A 21,788-nucleotide genomic window follows, 5' to 3' on the forward strand; every position below is an offset into this window, starting at 1 on the left:
AAACGTGACAGGAATTGAGATTCAGGAAAGATACGACATCTCTCATTCCTCGCAACTGGGGGACTCGTTTACGTCTCCAACCTCCCAGTTATTCACTTGGCTTTGAATGAAAAAGATCCATTTTTGCTAGATTTCTGCCAGTTATTTTTTCCACACCGTCTATCCCTCCACTCATCAGAGAGCGGCTGATTTTTGTCCTCTCTTCGCTCTTAAGTGTGGACAAAGCAATTGTGTAATCAACCAAGAGTCCTTAAGGGCACTTGCACACACAGCACCGCTCACTCGGAAGCACGTATGTGGGTCAGTGAGCATCAGCAGCGCAGCTGGCTTGGCAGCCAAGCAATGAACCTGTGGTGATGGGCACAATTACAGCTCAGCTTGTGGAACCAAAGATCACACAGTTTGAATAGAAGTATACAATGTCCAAAGCTATCAACTGTCCTGCAGGTGAATTTAGATACAATGGATTAAATATAAAAACCCATATTCATACTGTGTCCCTTCCAAAAATCCAGTCAGATTAGGTTTTTATAGTGAAGTGGGAAAAAGACTAAGTAACAAGCATTCTTTTAAAAGATGGTGCCTGCTTGAGAAAGGCCATTAAAGGACTCAAACCCAAGGGTAGTGTGATTGTGAGATGCAGAAATCTTTTTTTTTTTTTTAGTGAGGAAGATTGGCCCTGAGCTAACATCTGTGACCAATCTTTCTCTTTTTGCTTGAGGAAGACTGTCCCTGAGTAACATCTGTGCCAATCTTCCTCTATTTTGTTGTGGGATGCTGCCACAGCATGGCTTGATGAGCAGTGTGTAGGTGCGCACCTGGGATCCAAACCAGCGAACCCCAGGCCACTGAAGCGGAGCACATGAACTTAACCAGTACACCACGGGGCTGGCCCCAAGAAATCTTTTTTTTAAGATAGTGATAAAAACGATATTTTGCACAGACCCAACTCTTATCATGAGAGTAACTTTCAGCTGAAAAATTCCATAATTCCATTTCAAAAGGGAGCAGGGGAGCGGTTTGGGGAGAAACCCTCCTGCAAAACCATATGAAGTTCTCAGTGTTTCCACTAGAGGTCGGTTCTTCCTAATTTTTCTTTACAGTGTTGGACAGGCTCCAACCAAAAAAGTAAGAGAGGAAAAAGGCCCGAAGGGTGGATATAAAATTTTAAAATTCATACCTGGCCTTACTGATATGCTTTCAAAGTGTGCAGAAATGCATTTCAGAAACAGTGCTTCTCGCCGGGGAATCCCAGATGCCCACATGCTGTCTGCAGCAATCCTACTGAAACGGTGGGACGTCGTCTGTCCACTGCTACAATTCCACAGCGTTAGGATGAAAAAGCCATATGGAAAAGAAGGATGCCCCTAAGAGATAACTGTTGATGTGGTGGAGAGATGATGAATTTACGGTACAGAAAAGCTTGAACGTGAACCCTAGCTTTATGACTTATTAGCTGTGTGACATAGAAGTTACTTGACTTCTGAAACTTTAGTTTCCTCATTTTTAGAAAATGAGGATAATACCACCTCTTTCACAAGGCTGTTATGAGACTTGACTGAAACAGTTACATAAAACCTCCCAATACAGTTTCTGGAACTTTGCTGATGTTGAGAAAATGCAATTTTCTTTTTAAAACAGCATTCTGTTCACATTTCTCCAGGTCAGTTAATAATACTGGTTTTTATCTTGTTATTTGGGCACGTGCCTTTTTCTTAAAAAAAGAAATGTTCTAGTGTCTATTCAACCATCTCCCTTCCTCTCTTCTTGTTTTTTTTCTTTTGATTTTGGTTTTCTCAGGCTTTGTAAGTGTCAAGTAACGTGGGTGCAATGAAGGAGAGCTCATGACAACTTTGCCAGTTTTGTAACAGACGGAAAATATTTTCAGTGAAAAGTTATCACAAAGTTCCTGGGTGGTAGCAGTGATGGAGGAAGGGGAAAAGAGAGGAAGAGAAAAAGACAGATGTACTGACTTTCATGGTCAGTTTTAGCTTAATACCATCTTTTATGTTCTTTGATGAATTTGATATACGAGCAAAATGCAGTGAAATCCTGGATACTGAACGGATTCTGTCTTGTTGCCACAGTGGTTCTCTAACTAGTGTTCTGAATCATCTGGAGAAATTATTAAAACACAGATTGCTGGGCCTCGGCTCCCAGAGTTTCTGATTTAGTAGGTCTGGTGTAGGACCCGAGAATCTGCATTTCTAACAAGTTCCCAGGTGACGCTGACACTCCTGGTGCACAGAGCACATTTTGAGAAGCACTGTTTTAGTACAGCTACAGGATTTACAATCAAACTGTAGGAAAGAAAGTGGAACCAGAAGACGAAACCTAGGCTCTGGGCCTGATCCTCCATTAATTCTCTACGTGATGGGGAAGGCTCATTACCTGTCGTGCCTCTTTTGCTCACCTGGAAAGAGGAACAACGTCTGTCCACCAATGAGGTCAAATGAGGGTCAAAAGAGGAAACGGGTTAACTAAAACTTTGATAAACTAGAAGATGCTCTGTAAGAACAAAGTATCCTGATCAACAATTTCAAACAGCCTATGATAGTTAATTTGTCAACATGACTGCATCAGGGGATGCCCAGAGTTCTGGCTAAGTATTTCTGGGAGTGTCTGCGGGTGTTTCCATATGAGATGAGCATTTGAACTGGTGGACTGAATAAACCAGATTGCCCTTCTCCATGGGGGTGGGCATCATCCAATCCAGTAAGAGCCTGAAGAACAAAAAACTGGAGGAAGGAGGAATTTGCCCCTTTTGTCCGCCTCATTGTTCAAGGCAGGGCATTTCCTCTCCCCCTCTCCACCCTTGGACTGGGATTTACATCATCAGCTCTGCTGGTTCTCAGGCCTTTGGACTTGGACCAAATTACACTGCCAGCTTCCCTGGGTCTCCAGCTTGCAGACGGCAGATAGTGGGACTTCTCAGCCTCCATAATGGCATGAACCAATTCCTCATAATAAATCTCCTTTTACAACTTGTTAGTTCTGATTCTCTGGAGAACTCTAATACACAGCCATTACTTAAAGACTTTCTGACGATTGGTAAGTGACAGTTCCAGGTTCTAGTCTGCCTTCTGCCTCTGACATACCCTGGGCATACATGTGACCTTTCTGGGCCCCAGTTTTCTATCCAGCAAAGGGTTTAGAGATAAGATGATCTCTAAGGTCTTTCAAACTTAAAAATGCTCTAGTCCTATGATCAGAACACGAGCAGGGAGTGGGGCTCAGGGCAGGGGGGTAGGTCCCAGTAGAGGGAACACCATCTGCTCTCCCAGAGCTGAGGGCAACTCGTTTATTCTGTCTGCATGGATCACCCAGTGGTAGGTAACCTGTGAGTCACAAGCTTTGCCCCCACTTCAGTATAGACCAGTTGTAGAATCCAGGTGTGCCCCAGCCCCTGCCGGCCCTCAGCATGAGCTCTCAAACATTCCAAAACCACGCTCCAAATTGGCTATCATTCCCCAAAACAGTAAATTTGTCATTATTAGACAGGTACCACCAGAGCCCTGTACCATCCATTTAGCTGACAAACGCTTGAGATTCTGTCTCTAAAATGTCTGTTGTGTCACGCCATCTCCACGCATCCCACTGCCACTGTGTGTCACTGTCACAGTCAAGCTCAGGCCCTCATATCTCTCACAGGGACAAGTGCAACACCTCTTAACCGGACACCACTCCCCACCACCATCACCCAGCATAAGCTGCCAAAAGGGGCTTCTAAAAGGTCGGCTCTGATTACATCACTCGCCTGCTCAAAGCCTTTGATGGCGCCCCCATCCCTTCAGTCAAGGCCTCCCATATTCTGAGGCCAACCTCCACGTCAACCTTGTCTTACTGCCCCCTTATATTCCTCAGTGGCTCCAGCCCCAAAGTGAAGCCCCCAAACCATGCTGGTACCCAAGCAGCCCCGTGCTTTCCAGCTGCCATGCCTTTCTTCATTCTCTTTTTGCTCTCCATCCTTGCCCATTGACATCCTGACAATTCTACTCCTTCTAAAAGCTTTTGCCTCCTAACCCCTCACAATCGGGCATATTATTTCCTGATTAACCAGACATGTTCTGAGATTTCTGTGTGACTGGCATTGCAGCTATTTGAGTTCATTCCCACATCTCACACAAGACCACGAGTGTTTTCAGGACAGAGATGGAGCCTTACTCACTAGACAGAGAACTCGGGGGATCAGGCTCTTGAGATCTAGAAATGGGCTGTCCTGACGCAGAACGTGTCACTGTAATATGAACTAGCTTGTCTAGGGCTGGCAAACAGTAAAATTATGTCACACAATAAAAAGTAGTGTTAATTCATATGCAATTTTCCCAGAATGTGAATATTTTGTAAAACCAAGGAATAGCAACTCAACAAAATGTCCTCAATCACAGCAGAAAGCAGCAACCCAATTAACACTCACATTCCTCTTGGCTCAGATTGGCATGTGGTCTGTCACGGAAATGCTTCTTTTTAATTGTTTTCTATGACTTTAGCGCATTTCATCCTTGTCTCCAAAATTCGATGACTTTATCCCTTCCTTACAACCCTTTTTAATCAAGCCACCTTCAATCTTTTTTTATAGGTAAAGTCCTATATTAGAGCGATATTTATTTTTCAGTATTGTTATTGCTTTTATTAATGTCCTGGTTACAAAGTCAAATAGGTTTTGAGCGATCTGCTCATAACCCTAATTTTCCTGTAAGCCCTGTTGTGTTTAGAATGCTATTTTGCAGAACACAAGGATTTTAAGGAATGTGTACATAGTACTGTCACATAAATGCCTAGATTAGTGCTGGAGCAGGGACAGAGAAGTCAGACTGCTGGTCGGAAGAAGAACGATCAGGAAACCCCTCAATACAATTCCCTTGAATGTCAATTGTTGAAGCCAGCTCTCAGTTAACTGAAAATCAGAGAGGCAGTGATCAAGTTCTTCTGCCAGAATCTGGAAGCATCATGGAACTCCTGGGGAGGACAGAGCTGACCTGAGCTGACACTAGAATAGAAGTGATTCATAGTTTTCTTGGAGAGCTAAGCCTGTCTGGCCAGTGCTGGAGCAAGAGATCTCTGGGTTTCTTAAGAAGGAGGGGACATCTAAAGGGAAAAGGCATAAGGGGAAAGGGGAAAAAAAACAAGATAAAAAGAGAGGTGGGAGTCAATGTTTATAGAGAATCTGCTGTGAACCTAGTATATGATATGTTATCTCACTTAATATTTACATGCAAAAATCTTCCAGTTTGATGCTTTATTCTCAATTTACAAGAAAAGAAAGTCAGGTTAGTGGTTAAGGGATTTGTCTATGGTGACTAACACAGGGTCACCCGAGTCCGACACTGGCTTTTCACCGCAATGGTGGCTTCCAAATGAAGCATTAAGGAGAGCCAAGGGGCCCCAGGAGCCAAGCCTCCCATGGAGTCCAGTAATGAGTGGAGGAAAGACTGAGCACCCCAAAAGGGCAGAACCCGGGCCTCCCACCCCACTGCAGCCACTTTCATCTGTTTTACATATCGGGCTCCTCTGATGCCTCTCCTACTTGAAGTAAGAGTCCTGCAGTTTTAAAAGGGAGGAAAAAAGAGTTTGAAAAATCACTGCATCATATCAAGCTGGCTATTTCCCAATTCTGCCTGAGGCTGGCCTTCAGCAGAAAAATAAATCAGTGCTTACAAAAGAGCTACTCCATACAGAACGCTGTTGGGGGGTCCCCAATTCCCTGCTCTAATCATTCCAAAGCTGTCTAAAAGGGCTTCACTTCTTCCCAACTTTCCCCAGCTCATTGGACTATCTCTGCCCCTTTCCACACATTCAAGGCAGGGCAGGAGCCTGTGGAAGTGCAGGCAGCTTGGAGAGCAGACCCTCCAGCCCTGGAGCTGGTGCTCGGGGGAGAAGCTGTGGCTCTGAGCCCTGAACCCAAAGCAGGACACCCAGGGCACAGCCCTGGTGCTCCCTAAGAGAGGCTGTCACTTCCCTCTGCAGGCTGTTTGCTCCCTAGCAAGTGAGCTGATTGGACAAGATGGTCTTTCATGCTTTTGCTCACTTTCAGGAGTCCAAACAGAAAAAGAGTGCGTGTGTTTCTGAGTGGAGGGAAAAGAGATGGAGATGTACTAAGAGGAATTGGTAGCAAGTCAGAGCTAACAACTGTAAAGCACAGGCTCCCCAACACATGCAAATACAGACTCTTCAGACGGATGAACTCTCTAAAATGCATGAGTGCTAAGGAAGAGATGGAAAAAAAGAAAACAAAGACATTACGAATGCCGATATAACTTAAGCACAAAGGAATGGAAAACATCTTTAATTCCCCTGAAATAACAACCCTTGACAACACAAAAGGCAATTGCAGATTTTTCCCAAGACCTTTGGAAGTGTGGAGGTGAGGCTCCGTGTTTCCGGGAGAGGACGTGCGTGGAAGTTTCTTTAAAGCGGTTAGAAAGAAAATAATGGGCACTGGATTTACAGCCAGTCTCTGGGCAATGAATGATTTGTCATCTCCTGCTTCTGGTATTGATTTTCGCCTCAGACAGACAACAAATGACTGCTGATGAAAGCACACATGTCTCGGTGACTGCTCAGGCTGCCTTTGAGACACTCCTCCAGCATCCCAGCCCAGGCTCTCTTTGCAAAGGCTCCGCCCTCCTCAGAACAACTCAGCAGGCCTCAGCTGCACACATCTGAAGGTACTACCCCTGGGGTACCTCCATTGGAGCTTCATCACCTGATTTCCACTCCCAGAAACCTATTTGAAACAAATAGAATAGTTTTTGACATTACGCACCCTTCAAATAACAAGGACTTGTTATCACTACTTTGAATCTGGTTATCACTTTTCTTTTATTTTCTTTGAAAATTCTCTTTGATGCTGCTGCCTTCCAGATATTGCTAATGCCACTATCCAACCACTCCTGGCCTCTTAAAAACATAACCCATTTATTGAGCATCTATTTTGGGCCAACAGTTTTTTTATGTATTATCATTAATCTTTATGATACCCCCAGGGGACGTGAAGAATTGGAGACAGTGAGGTTAAATCATTGCCCAAAGTTACATAGTCCTTGGATCTGATCTTTGAACCCAGATGTCTGACTCAAAAGACAGAGTTGACCTACAAACACCTCACCCAGGTAAGTGGTGACAACTATCCATATCTGCTTTCCTCTGTTCCTCCAGCTTCTCTTCATAGTTCAGCTATTGTCAGGGAGATGGCAAAGTACCCAAAGCTTTCACACACTAGAGGAGTCCAGAAATGAAAGAATCTGAGAAATCAAGGGGCAGATAAGGAGAAGTGAACCCAGAGACAAATTTTTCAGGCCTAAATTTTCTGTCTTTTCCCTCTCTTCTTGCCTGAAATTCTACCAAGTAGGTTCATTTTCACAATTAAAAAAAAGAAAATGGAAATTGCTTCTTGGAAGTTAAGGCTCTAATTACCATTTACTCTTTAGCAGAAATGTGTTCAATCAGAGTGTGACATTCTCTCAGTGGTGGAGACCACCTGCCCTGCCAGAATGGGCGTTTTGATTCAGAGCAGATGGAGTGATTTGTAGATTAACCAAGTACCATGGTGGGACATCAGAATGCTGGACCGCCCTGAGGACAGAAGTTAGAGACAGGGAGGCCTCAACAGGCAGGGCCAAGGAGAGGATCTGTCACTTTCAAAATTGGGCTCAGTTCTCTTCCTCTTCCTTCCCCCTATAGAGTCTCCAACTTTCCAAATACAAGCCAATACGATGAGGATTACAGCTCAGCTGCAAACCGAGTTAAAACGGCACCTGTAACCTAGGCATCACTTGGGATGTTTTTACATGGAAATACGTGATCTGATTCCAAACAAACGGATATGTATCCATCACACTCTTAAAGGTGAGGCTACCAAGAGACATTATTCACACCAAGTAACATAGAAGCTAATTACACAAGCCACAAACAAGCTTAACACCACTAATCTAAAGGAAAATGGGAAGTGATGAATCTGTGTAAATTCTTCATTTCTAATAGGAGTTGTTTCTAAACGTGGTTGAAGAGGAGAGCCTGTGACACCCTGGAGAGTAGCTTCCACTGTTTCACTTTCATTACTGGTTTCTCCCCAAAATAAGATCCAATAGAAAAGGTAATATAAATTCATCGAAGACATCGATTTTGATTGGCATGATGAGAGAGAATTCATTATTAAAATGGGATCTTGACAACTTTATTACTCTCATGCCTTTTACCTAGAAGTTATCCTAACAGCCATAAGAGCAAATGCAAACAACCAGGCTTTGTAAACAAGAAAGTCCAATACCAGGTAGGTATTACCAGGATGACCCTGAGGGAGCATCAGGTCCAAAGGGATGGAGAGACCAAAAAATCTGAAAGAGCCTGACCTACACCTACTGAGCTGGTGACTCTCCCTGTGGCCACAAGCAGGTCACTTTATCTGTCATGCCTTTCGCTTCTCTGGTACAAAATGAAAGGAAACCTTCCATCACTCACATTCATTTATCTCAAAAGTGCATGGGTCCTAGAACATGTAATCTAACCACTTCATTTTATAGATGAGAACACTGAATGCCGAAAAGACACAGCTAAATAGCTAAAACCCACAAAGCTAGTGAGTGTCAGAGCCATGATGAGATCAAGGTCTCCTAATCCTTAAACCAGTGCTCTGATACCCTGGTATAAGAGTCAAGGATGACCACACAGAGGCGGTGAGAGGGGCTGTAAACATATAAACACATATGCTTTACAGGACAGCCTGACCATCACACTAATGCCAACAACCGGTTAACATTCAACCTCTACAGTTTCTACTAAACAGATATGCTAGAATACGATAATAAATGATAGAAGTCATTTCTGACACATTTATAAGCCACTATATAGTATTCCTTCAAAGTTAAATTTGCATTTTTATACATAGTATTTTCACACTGAATATCTTGGGTCCTAGTTTATTTATAGGTGGCTTTAACACATTTAAAATAAAGAAAATCAAGATTCCGTTTAAAACAGGTTTAATTTTAATGAATGCCATACCAAAACGGATCCAATTTGCTTTAAAAACATTGAGTAAATAAATGTCTGATAATCTCTAAAAGGACTGGAGACGTCCTAATTGTCTACTCACGGCTTAAAAAATGTATTTCTCCAAATCTACTCTTCTGAGAGCTGAACAGACATGAAAAAGATTATTCATGGCTGGCTTGGACCTCGAGATACACATTCATATATGTAAAAGGTTAATTTTAAAAGTCCAGTACTCGAGCCAACCTGTTTTATTTAATCAATTTCTGCTTTCGAATAAAGCTAACAGACTAAAAGGATGAGAAAATATAAAAATTGCAGAACTAATAATTGGTTCCTATGCCAAAACATAACAAAAATACTTCTACTGGAAGGCTATCCCATAGACAGCCTAATGATCTTTGGGGCAAAAAGACAAAAATCACTGCATCTCCTCTCTATGCTGACATGTGTTTAGAAGGAATTTGTTTCTGGGAGAAATCTGTGAGTAAAAGGAGCAATCGCTTGTGTTGGGAATGTATCCAGCTTTACCGGGAGAATCGTGGACAGTATGGATAGGGTCTGATCACTGGGACTTAGATTCTAAAGGAAGAACTGAAGATTTCATCCTTTAGGACCATATCATCCATCTCCCCTCTTAGACTGTAAGCTGTCTGAGAACAAGTACAATGGCCCCCAGTGCCTAAGGATCTCATTGTAAAAGTTCAATGCACATTTGTTGGACAAAAGAAGAAAAAAATAAATCACTACAGAATGTTAGGAAGTGTCATAAGACCTCAATTTAGAAAAAAAATTCAAGTTATTTTTTTAAATGAGGGAAAGTTTAAAGTTGGGGTTTGTCAGAAAATAAGTGGGCAAGAATAGAGTATGGGACAAAGCTTTCTAGAGGAGGTAATATCTTCTTGAGTCAACCCTGGAAAGGAGAAGGTGGTTCAGGGATATGAAGAGGGTTCTAGAGCTGGCTCTGCCATTAAACTGATTTCTGAAAAAAATAACTTTTCTGGGCATCAACTGCCTCATGATGAGTACAGACAACTTTTAAAATATTTTTCAACTCTAACAATAGCTCATGTTGATAAAGATGTGCTTGAGTTCAATTGTGTGCAGTCCACAGACTATATTTAAGGAGGAAAGTATAAAATACATATTTTTAAAACTTTCTTTTAAAATTTTTAACCTTTTTATAATGAGAGCACTTTGAGTGTTAACCTTTTGTCGTGCCTTCTCCAAAAATCATTCCTTTTCCTCTCCACCCCGTGATTCTACACCAAGCAAAGCCTGTGTTCTACGACACCCTCACAGTCCACTTCTATGCCACCTACATATAGAAAAGGTCCTCAAAAAGTCCTGGGAGGCACACAGAGAAAAGTGCCGCCAAGTGCCTCTTCTTCCTCCCCATCTTCACCTTCTTATTTCAAGGGGCAACTTCAGATATTCTATCCTCGGAGCCATTTTCCTTGATTATGCGTAGCTTAGGGGTTCTCCTGTGTGTTTTCATACTGCCATGCGCTCCCCCTACTATATCCCTGACACACCCTACTTACTTACCTATCGTCCTATTAGAACACAAACTCTTGAGAGTAGGGGTCTGGTGGTGTTCTGGACTATTCTCTACTTTATTTCTACTTCCCAACACAGTCATTGGCACATAGTAAACATCCAAAATGCTTACTGAATGAATGAGAAAATGAATGGGAAAAGAGAGCCCTGGATAAATGTCTGTGTAGGGGAATGTAATTCATTTCTCCTGCCAAGTCAGTCAAAAAGTGGAGCATGGAAGAGATCTTAGAGATCATCTGGTCCAACCCCCTCATCTTCCAGAAGCCAAGGAATCTTGGCAGAGTGCCTTATGAAATATAAAAGAATATTTCAGGAAACATACAAAAGAATATTAGGAAAAGCAAACATTCTAATAAATGGAGATACCAGCCCACACGATCCGCAAGTGGAACTTAAATAACTAAAATTTTCACAGCACTAATTTTATTTGGCCTTTATTAGTACCTTCACATGTGTCCACCTATTATCCAGTAGTGTCAACTCTACGTCAGCCAGGCTCAATTACTTAGTATGTAGATCAGGCAAGATTCTCCCTTCCTCTCCCTCCTGTATTTCTCCAGCCTTTCAATGCTCATTAGCACCTCCAACAGAAGGCTGAGGAAATGAAACTCCAATTTATCAATGTCAACTGTTGAACCAGCAAATTGCATCAGTCCCGCCCCCACATGGAAGTGTTTGGACAATTCTGAATCAACAAGATGTTGGCAGCTGTGTTCCTATGGTTCAGTAATTGCATTGTTTCCTACTGTGCTCTACGGGTTGTGAAATGAATTTATTAAACAACCTACACAAAGGGAACGTGCTGTGGGCTAGCGGAAACAGCTCCAGGCTGGTGTTGGGAGACTGTCTTACAGCCTCACTTTGACCACTAGCCTTGACTCTAGCTTTTCTAATCCTCAAGCTCCTAACCAAGAGGATAATAATTCTGCCCTGAGCAGCAGAGAAATCTCTGGCACCTAAACCATTGTGTGCTGTCCCCTCCACACACACCTTTAACATTTATCAAATTCTCTCTGTATTGGAAACTAGCATGCGTACATTCAGGAGCCCAAATTATGCCCTTTGAGTACAACATCCATGACACAAACTGGTGCACTTAGCTTGACAGCATGCACTAGAATCTATAAGTCTAACTGACCTCTTGACATTGGAAGACAATGGTTAGGACAGGAAAGTTGAGTTCAGGCACATGAAGCACATAATGGAGAGACTTAAACATCCATTGTATAGAAACCAATTCTATTGTCGTTGGTAAGTTTGCCAGCTGACATTTTGCCAGTTGTCTTAGGCTGTTAAAACTAGTTGGTGTTTCGTAAATCTGAGCTTATTCTGGCTGTGTGACAGAATGAGAAATATTTTCAAGTGAAGATGGAAAACTTACTTGGTATATTACTGCAATTGAAAAAAGAGGAAAAACAAATAAGTTTAATAAAAATGATCCTATTTCAGTTAGGGTTAAATGGGCCTGTAAATCTAAGATGGCGGACAGGGTTTGAGATTACAGAGAATGTCCCCAAAGAGTCACCCTGCTGAGGGAGGTGGGGAGTCTCTTTGGCTCTCTGGGTTTAGCTGGCCCCTAAATAGCACAGGTCTCTTGGGTTGTCGGGGTATTTTTTCTGGACAAAGATAGAGAAGGCTGAGTGAAGATGGACTGGGGAGGACCACCTTTCCTTCAACCAGGAGTTGGGTGCTTCACTCAAGGCCCTAATTTTGGCCTCAACTGTTTTAAAAAGCAAAAAAAATTAAAATAAGCCTTTCTCTCAAATTATGAAGGAGAATTCCACTCCTTTCCAAACTCCCCAACCAATTATCTTATAAATAGGGCTTGATTCAGATCCATAATGATTGATTGAACTCTACACATAGCCCAGTGGTTCTGGCCAGGAGGTATAATTGCTGACAGATTACTTACCCTGGGCTTGCTCATCTCCACCTTGGGGATGATGACCGTTAAGGTTTGAGACGCATGTAAAGCGCAGAGCCCCGAGCTGAACATGCTGGAGAAGTCCATCACAGCTGGGCTAGGTACCCTATTTCCCAATCTCTCATATAAAACTCACAGGAAGTTTAATTCCTCATAGGAATTATGGTCACCATCTTGCAGGCAGAGAAGTTAAGTGGCTACTCAAGGACATGAAGTTAGGAAGCAAAGGATTTAGGAACTAAAACCAGGTCTGGTTCACTCCATATCTCACCTGCTTTCTGGGACAAGATGTTGGCGAGAACCTTCAGGATATTTTCTTCTTTCTAGATTGACTAGGTGGCAAAGCCCTAATAAGGAAGACTTCTGAATAAATTAATGGTACTGTTCTCCCTTTTTTCACCCCTCTGCAAAACACTAAAATGGAATATGAACATAGAAGTGCATTATTGGAGTTTTATGTTCTTTGGACTACGGCTGAATGCACATTTACTTTATTTTCTAATTAGAAGCCGTCTAGCCAAATTGCAGGTCAACAGCCTGACGAGCAGCACAGTAGAATGTGAGTTTTAAAAAGCCGCCCACGGAGCTGTAGTGAGAGCTGAGGATCGACACTCCAGTCCTACTTGGCATGTGCTCTGGACTAAGATGGGAGGTCAAAGTTTCAACTTCTGCCTCAGGTCTGGGGCTGAGAAACCTATATTCTTGACTCACAACTGCTGTAGCAAGTCATCTCCTCATCTGGGCCTCTTTCCCCATCTGGAAAATGGTGGGTTTGAACTGGGTCAGTTTTTTTTTTTCCCCTGAGGAAGATTTGCCCTGAGCTAGCATCTGTTGCCAATCTTTCTCTTATTTTGCTTGAGGAAGATTAGCCCTGAGCTAACATCTGTGTCAATCTTCCTCTATTTTGTATGTGGGTCACTGCTGCAGCATGGCTGACAAGCGGTACAGGTTCTCACCTGGGATCTGAACCTGCAAACCTGGGCCGCTGAAGTGGGGTGTGCTGAACTTAACCACTATGCCACGGGGCTGCCCCTGACCTAGGTGATATGTTTTTTAAAGTCACATTTATTGAGGTATTACTTACATAAATTTACCCCTTTTAAAGATACTGTTTGATGAGTTTGACAAAGGTTTATAGTTGTATAACTACAGCCACAGTTAAGAAATAGAAGATTTCATTATTCCCAAAATATCCCTCATGCCCCTTGGAAGTCAGCCGCTTCCCAAGACCCCAGGCAATTTTTGATCTGATTTCTGTCCCTATAGTTTTGCCATTTCCTGAAAGGCACATAAACGAAAAGGTATGCAGCCTTTCAAGGCCGGCTCCTTTCACTTAGCACGATGCTTTTAAGATTCACCCATGTTGCTGAATTCATCAGATCAATAGCTTGCTCCTTCTTATTGCTGAGCAGTATTCCATTGTATGGATGTGATATATTTTATTTATCTCACCAGGTGATGCTCAGTTCAGTTGTTCCTAGTTTCTTGCTAATATGAATAAAACTGTCATAAACATTTGTGTACAGGCCTTTGTACGGACATAAATTCCATTTCTCTCAGGTAAATACTTACGAGTGTGATAGCTTTGCCATTTGTTAAGTGTGTGGTATGTGTGTCACTTTTTTATAAAGTGCCACACCATTTTTCTAAAGCGGCTGGACCATTTTGCATTCCCACCAGCCAACGATGGACTGGTTGATGTTTAATGGGTAGCCTCAAACAATGATTATAATTCCTATCAATGTCCCATTAACGTGTAGACTCCTCTGGAGTCTCAGAGATCCCATGAAATGCATCTCAATACCACGCACAGCATCAAGGACAGATGCAAAGTAAGTTCATGGACTCAATGTTGAGAGCCCTTCCAGAACGCTAGTCTTATCATTCTCTTTTTCCTTCTCTGGATATCTTGTTCTGCAACAGTGGACACTACGTACCAGCTTTAGGCTGAAGCATGTCTGGGATAGACCGCAAAACTGCCACCTTCCAGCTGTGTAAGGTAAATGCTTTCACCTCTCACAGGCTTGATTCCCTCCCCTGAAAACTGGGGGTGATGATTATCTTCCTCTTAGGTTGTTGGAAGATTAAAGGATGTAACATTTGTTCATGGCACACAGTGAGTGCTCAGTAAATAGCAATTTCTGGCTTCTTCGGTTACAGACCTGCATGGCTGATAAAGAAGCAGTAGGTGATAAACTTGATCCCCTTCCAAAGGTCCCCGACGACCACCAGAATGTGAAAATGGAGTTCCCTGTGTCCCACTGGGAGACCTCACCATGTTTGCTTGCTAGATTCACAAGGTTCAAGAGTTCCCTCTCACCACATATTATGTTGGTTTATTCAGTGCTCTACTTATTTATCATGTATACGTGTGTGTATGTGTGTGTGTGTGTGTGTATTTGTACTACATACATACAGAGAGAGCAAGAGAGATGAACAAAACAGACATAGCTCTTCTCCTGTTCAGCTTACAGTCCATGTCCCTCTTAACTGATGTGCAGGACAACTAAGGACAGAAGTTTTGCCAGGGACAAGAAGAAAGGCAGAACGCCAGGGCCAGCATTCCAGATGCAGCTTAAAGCGTGGTAGCGCTAAGGGGATTGTTTCAGCTCTGATTTTCATTTTATTCAGGGAAATATACTGTGAGTCTAGAGTTTTCCTGAGTGCTAATATGTGCCTGCGTGTGTGTGTGTGAAAGGGAGGAGGAGAGAGGAGAAAGGAGGATGAGGACTCCACTGATGGGCATCTGAGCTCTGAATAATGCATTGACATGTTTCATTTTAAGCACTGTTTGTGTTCCATCCCACCCCAACCCCCTGCAAGCTAATTACCTCGCCATTTTGAGCACCCAGCTGTTGCTGTCTGAAACCTGACCTTCACTGCAAACAGGCTCACAGCTGCAGCGAACTGTCTCCCTAATAATGCATGGGCTCGTATCTGCTTCACACCTCTCTTAACCAACTCAGTGAAGTAGGCTGGTTTCCCTAGCTCCTTCTCCCCAAACCATCTGTCTCTCTGCCAAAGTAAAAGGAGGAGGCAAGTACCCTCGAGGGGAGAGGAGTTTGGGCTGCGGTGCAGCCCTGCAGAGCGCTACTGGAGGTCTGCCTGGCTCTGTTCGTTTTGCTACTCAAAGGGTCGTTCATTGACTAGAAGCAAGGGCACTATATGGGGGCTCATTAGAATGCAGAATCTCAGGCTGCATTCTCGGCTTACTGAATCAGCGTCTGTGTTTTAACAGGAGACCCAGGGAATCTGTAGACACATTAAAGTCTCAGAAGTGCTAGAATGGGATAGAAATCCCAAAAAGTTTTCATTTATTCAGTGGAAGACTCTGCCCTAAGGGTATGAGATGGCCCAGCTGATCAAGATAGACCTATAGTGGAAAGGCAGTGCCATGTGAAGGAGACAGCCAGCCCTCAATGAGCCTCACTTTCTGCTATCTGTTCCCGTGCTGCCCCCTCAAACGTTGAGTCACGGTTGGTCTGTGTGGCAAATCAAACGTGTAGAAGTAACAGTGTGAGGCTTCTGAAGCAAGGTCATAAAAGGCATTGTGATGTGTTCCTGCTTTGGTCCCTTGGACAACTTGCTTGGGGGAAGATGGTCACTACACTGTGGGCCTTTTCAAGAACTTGCAGACAGGCCCACTTGGGGATGAACTGAGGCCTTCCACTGACACCAGCATCAACTTGCCATCCATGTGAGCAAGCCAGCTTGTAGGTGTAACCTCCAGCCCCAGTCAAGCTTTCAGATGGCTGTAGGCCTGGCTAACACCTCACATGCAATTTCATGACAGACTCCAAGCCAGAACCCCTCAGCTAAGCCACTCCCAAATGCTTGGCCCCAGGAAACTGTGTCAGCTAATAAATGTGTAATGTTGTCTTCAGCCACTAAGTTTGGGGGGTAATTGGCTACTCAGCTATAAATCACTAGTATGTACAAGCACAAACAGCTAGGCCCGACACTGGGCTCCCCCAACTAGCAGTGATTGTCTATGGTCACATCACCTTCTTAGTGTCTCAGTTTGTAAAAGGAGCAAGCGCAGGTCATCAAATCTCCAACACCTCTGAATACAGAGATGCACATGATTTTACGTATCACTAAGACAGAAACAAGGCGCCATCAAATTCATGCATCGACTCTAAAATGCATACTTATATTAGAGATGTAAAATTGTGGGGAAATTTGCATCTTAAAATCAATGAAATACAGTATTAAACTTGCTCTGCCCACCACACGGAGATGCTACAAGGCTCAGTGGCCTAACAGATGAGAAGGCACCTGGCGGGAAATGATGAGCGGCATCCTGAAGCACCACCTCTTGAGAGAGGGAAATGACATTATGGTTCCAGACCAGATAATTAAACGAGCTCTGCTGGACTTCATCCTCTCACTTTTAATGCTACTGCCTCAGGCTCCTATCACAATTTATGCTCAAAATGACTGCTACAAAGTCCAACCGAGAGGAAAAGGTAGGCAAGGAAAATTGTCTATGGCACTGCTCCCTAAACTTGCTCGAGCATAAGAAATCACCTGGTGCATTTGTTAAATATACACTCAGGCCCCTTGCTCGAGACTTTGATTCAGTAAATCTCAGGCAGGCGTTGGAATCTACATTTTAACAAGGGCCCCAGGTAGTTCTTGCGAAGACGCATTTTGAAACACTGACCTAAACAACATAATATCCATCCACTTACTAATATTTTTCCTTGCATCAAATCATAGTAGAAGACTGTAAATCTGGATTGCCTTAGCTATGTTCCCATAGAAAAATGCCTTCAACCCAGTATAAGGTTTTACTGTAACAAGCTTAATGTAAAAAGACTGTCTTATCAAAGACAGTCTCTGCCATCAGTGGGAAAACTTACTGAAGTTATGGAAAGCCACTTAATGTTTACAGTATAAAAATCTGCATAAAAATATATTAAAGAAGATATCTCCTGACAGGCTGACCTGTTTCCTTTTTATCAGTCAACAGAAGTTGCTGGGTAACCGTATTTCCCTTTTTTGCTTAGACTGCTAGGAATCTTGCACCTAAAATTCATGTCTTACCACAATAATATTAACAACAGTTATATACCTTGGTCAATAAAAACACACTTGCTGCTGTACAAACCCCCTTGTGAGGTTTCGACTTTGTCCTCTTATAATGGTCATGGGAGAGCCAGGACTTTTTCCTCAAGACCTTCAAGTCCTTTTGGAAGGAGGCAGGGAACACATTTTCAAATCAATACCCTTAGTTCTGTTTTGTTCTGTGTCTAATCACATTTAGACTAAACGACCAAGATCCTGTTTCTAGCAACTCTTCTCCAAGTTGCGTGGGTTCTCTCCTCTCATGCCAGTCCCTTGGCCAGCTTTTAAAACAGAGCAGGAATGCTAACCCATTCTTGGCAAGGAAACTCTATTTCCTTCTCAAGCCAAATACCTAAGAAAATAAACAGAAAATAATTTTAGTAGCTCCCCAAAAGGCTCTTCTTGTCTCTCTCTGGTGTGTAACATGATTTTCTGACAATCTGACTCAACCGTGGCAAGGACAGCCAGGCCATTAAAATCCGTCCCTGGAAAAACAAAACCAAACAAAAACAAAAAAAACCTTCCACTTCATTTTTAAACATCTTACTTGTGTGCCTTCCGTTTTGCAACAGAAATTCATCCTTGACCTCAACTTCTAAATATCCCACAAACAATAATGAAGTCACTAGAACCCCACTGTGAAAAGGGCATTTTCTGACAGATGGGATACTACGCCAGAGCACAGAAACCATTTCCACTTTTTCCCAGCCTTATAGAGCAAGGAGACTTGGGGCAAGGATTTCTATAATCAACCTTGGAGATTTGGGGGCACATAGAGTCTCGAAAGGGCTGGACTAAGTTGTCAATACTTTAGAGTATGAGGTAGCGTTACTCATTGTTGTCCCAATGAATATTTCCAGTCTTCATGGATATTTCTGTACCATCCTGTCTGCCCAGGCTGACTTTGCCCTGTTCTTCTGGTCAAAGATCCTTTACTCCACGAAGTCCTCCTGACTGCCCCTCTCTTCCCATTACAGCAAATCTCATTCCATCCATCTTTCCATGACACTCACAACATGGCACCACAACTGGTTGTCTCATCTCTTTGTCTCTGCTGCTAAACCAAGTTGCTTGAGGTCAATGATCCCAGTCGATTCATATTTGAACTGCAAGACCAATCAGATTACCTGGTACAAGGTAGGGGCTCGGTCAATTTGTGTGAATGAAAGAATCTAGTTGGGGATTCAGAGATCGCCCAGGTCCTCTGTTTCGAATTTAGTCATTATGCAAATAAGGACATGAGGCCCAAAGAAGTGAAGTGATTCTTTCCAAACTTACACCAAAAAAGGAAGCAAGACAGATAAAAATCCAAATTCATTCCCAAGCTAGTGCTTTTCCACTGTGTCACCTCTTTGCACAAGCTGTCCTTCTGTCTTCTGCAGCCACTTCTCAAACCTTCCAACTGAGCCTCTCCCTCATCCATCATTTCTCAACCCAGAATCAGCTTCTCAGGGGGAAGCCTTCCAGCCTGGGCAGGCTCCTTCATTATCTGCCTCCATATCTCTTTGAATCATCTTCCCTTCCTTTGGGGAATCTATCCCAGCTTGCAGTTATACTTTCAAAAGTGAAATTATTTTATGGAGACCTATCTTTCTCCCTAAAATATAAATTCCCTGAGAGTGGGAACAGGTCTTAGTTGCTACTGGTCACCATACCCTTAGTGCCTAGCTCAGGAAGCCTCACTAAGTATTTGTTGAATGAATAAATCATTTAGGAACTCTCCAAAAACAGCGAGTGGGTCTATGGCACAGATATTTTATCTCATGAATAGCAGAGATACAATAAAAGTGGCAAATCATTCTTGTACAATATTAAAAGATTTCTCTATTTTTGCATTCAGATAATTCACTTTATAAATAACATGCAGGCAATGCTTAAACTCAGATGTCCCTGTTTTAGCCTCTGGGAAAAATCTGGGCAGCCTCTCTCTTTCAGTGGGTTCACAACAAGGAAACGCTAGTTATTTTAGCATTAGATTAAGACAAACTGGGACCGCCAATGTGATGCTCATAGAATTCTTTCCCAAGATAGACTGAAATGGCTATTGGATTATGTAGACAATTGCTTTCAACCACAAGTACAGATATTTGAGAGAACTATTCTTACTTGATTTGCCCATGGGTCTTTAAAAGGTTTCTTAAACGTATCTAACAATGTTTGCAAATGTTATTCCATTTAGCCCAGAGAAAGGGCCAGGTCACATCTCTGATTCTCAAGACACTTATGGATTCCAGAAAGAAATGATGACAATTTGATGTAATTTCTTAAAACACTGTAACAGTCTGTGGGGGCTAAAACAATTTAACTAGATATCAAAAACCATTTCCAGTCCTAACTCTGGAATTAAACTAAAGAAGTAAATGGATCACTTCTATTATTGTTTCTCTCTGTTCTTTACCTGTTTAAATACAACAAAAGTCTACCAATTTGCAGATTTACTGGCCTTGATCCTACAACTCATGGTGAGAAAACTGCCCTCCTTTGGAAGACCAAGAAGAAAGTGTTGGAAAAAACCCTCCCTTGGATAAAAAGCTTTTGATTGCTGGATGTCACTATTTTTGGAATGCTCTTAGCACATTCTCAGTGATGGACCATTATATCCTCCTCTCCTTGGAGCTTGAAAAAATGTCATACCACAGCTAAGTTGGAGTGTCTCAGAGGTGCTGGAGTGAGGCAAATGGTGAGGTCAGAAAGTCTGGTTATTTGCTCTGATTTGAGCAGATGGAATTGGGTTATAAATCAAGAGACCTAATCATAAACCTAGCACAATCCCTCGCTGGACCGCAGCTTCCTCTATTATTAAATAAGGGGCATTACTTGAAGGTCCTCTTTATCACTAGCATTCTGTGACTCTAACTTTGACTCTCCTCACACAGAGAGATCATTGCAGAGTTTGTTTCTGGAAAAGCAGAGAAAAGTCCAGATATCTTTAGGGGTTTACTCTGTCTGTCCTACCTCTGCTATAGACACCCAAGGGCGCCCTGCATCCACCCCCAGCCATTGCTTCACAAGGGACCTCTAACATCCAAAGGTAATCTGGATGCATGTATGGGCTGAACTGTGTCCCCCCCAGATTCATATTTTGAAGCTCCAACCCCTGGAATCTCTGAATGTGACTGTATTTGAAGATATTCCCTTCTTTACAGGCCCTAAGTTAAAATGAGGCTGTTAGGGTGGGCCCTCACCCAATCTGACTGGTGTTCTTATAAGAAGAGGAGATTGGACACACAAAGAGATACCAGGAATGTGCGAGCACAGAGGAAAGGCCATATGAGGACACAACAAGCAGAGAGCCATCTGCAAGCCAAGGAGAAAGTTCTGAGAGTAAGCAAACCTGCTGACACCTTGATTTTGAATTTTCAGCCTCCAGAACTGTGAGAAAATAAACGTCTTGTTTAACGCCCCACCCCCGATCCATCTGCAGCAATCATTATAACAGCCCTAGCAAACTAACACAATGCTGAATCAATTCACCTGGTTAGATTAGAACTTGGATCATCTTGCCTACATCTCTCCTTTCTCCAATGAACAGATTTTCATTCTAAAGCAGGAAAATATCTTTCCCAAAGTCACATGGGTACTTAGCGCCAGAAGAGACACTGGAACAGAGCTCATGGGGGGAAATAGGTACCCTCAACCACCTGGACTTTTTCCTTTTAAAAACTGCAGATCATACAATAAAACACTGCAATTTGGCAGAGACATCCAAACAGTAGGCATCACAGAAACAATACCCAGTACAGAGTCATTATGGTTGAAGAATCAATTTTAAATTAAGATTATGGTTTTCACAGAAGAACTAAAAACACACACTTCAAATATGCCCTCTTTGTGCCCAGAACTCTGTCAGCATCCAGAGTAGGTATCAGGACTTCTTCCTTCGCTCCAGAAGGCCAACAAGTTTCCTCCAGGGAGTGCTCACCATGGCTACTGACTCTCCTCTCTGCTGTCGTCTTTCCCAAAGGGGCCTTCTGAAGTCTGTATACATGGAGAGACACTCAAACACAAATATGCCTGTTTTTGAAAATAATACCAGGCATTAGACTCAATATTCGCATTGGAACCTGTCTCCATTCTCTGCTCCTGGTCACACACAACGCCTGAACGGGCAGTCCCCCATCCCTGGTCCGGCCTGGGCTCCATGCCAAGCACGAGATGGGGCTCGAGGGGGGATCTAGCTGCAGATCTAACAATGGTTCATCATTCCAAAGCCTGCTCCCCTTCCACAGACGATGTCATGAGG

The 21,788-nt window shown here is 42.9% G+C and overlaps 1 protein-coding gene across 3 annotated transcripts in view; it reads right to left on the minus strand.

The window, feature by feature from the left end:
• Positions 1 to 21,788, minus strand: part of MB21D2 (Mab-21 domain containing 2) — a 109,316-nt gene that overhangs the window by 18,159 nt on the left and 69,369 nt on the right. The window lies entirely within an intron of this gene.

The sequence above is a fragment of the Equus caballus genome, chromosome 19 (genome assembly GCF_041296265.1).
Source record: "Equus caballus isolate H_3958 breed thoroughbred chromosome 19, TB-T2T, whole genome shotgun sequence".
Lineage (NCBI taxonomy): Eukaryota > Metazoa > Chordata > Mammalia > Perissodactyla > Equidae > Equus > Equus caballus.